Source organism: Arachis ipaensis, chromosome B09 (genome assembly GCF_000816755.2).
Source record: "Arachis ipaensis cultivar K30076 chromosome B09, Araip1.1, whole genome shotgun sequence".
Lineage (NCBI taxonomy): Eukaryota > Viridiplantae > Streptophyta > Magnoliopsida > Fabales > Fabaceae > Arachis > Arachis ipaensis.
Window position 1 is genome coordinate 121,650,974 of NC_029793.2, and position 747 is coordinate 121,651,720.

Sequence of the window (747 nt, forward strand, 5' to 3'; positions counted from 1 at the left end):
ATGCTTTTACCACACCAAACTTAGAATTTTGCTCGCCCTCGAGCAAGAGAAGAAAGAATAGATGAAGAAGAAGAAGAAATGGGGGAGAGGGAGAAGGTGATGTGGTTCGGCCAAGAAGGGTATAGATGGCTTGTGTTGTGTGAATTTGAAGAAGAATGGAGGGCTTATATAGGGAAGGGAGGGGGGAAAGGTTTCGGCCATATGGGTGGGTTTGGGTGGGAAATTGGTTTTGAATTTTGAAGGTAGGTGGGGTTTATGAGGTAGGTTTATGGGGAAGAGTGGATGGATGTGAGTGGTGAAGAAGTGAGTGGAGGTAGGTGGGGATCCTGTGGGGTCCACAGATCCTGAGTGGATCCTGTAGGGTCCACAGATCCTGAGTGGATCCTGTGGGGTCTACAGATCCTGAGGTGTTCAAGGATTTACATCCCTGCACCCATTAGGCATGTAAAAATGCCTTGGCACACAACTATTGGCGTTCAGCGCCAGGTTGGTGGCCATTTTGGGCGTTCAACGCCCATTTGTGTGCCATTTCTGGCGTTGAACGCCAGAACCATGCCTGTTCTGGCGTTCAGCGCCCAGAAGCTGCCCATTTTGGGCGTTTAGCGCCAGAACCATGCTCTGTTCTGGCACTGAACGCCAGACAGATGCTCCTCCAGGGTGTGATTTTTCTTCTGTTGTTTTTGATTCCGTTTTTAATTTTTATATTTATTTTGTGACTCCACATGATCATGAGGAGGGATTTCAGTG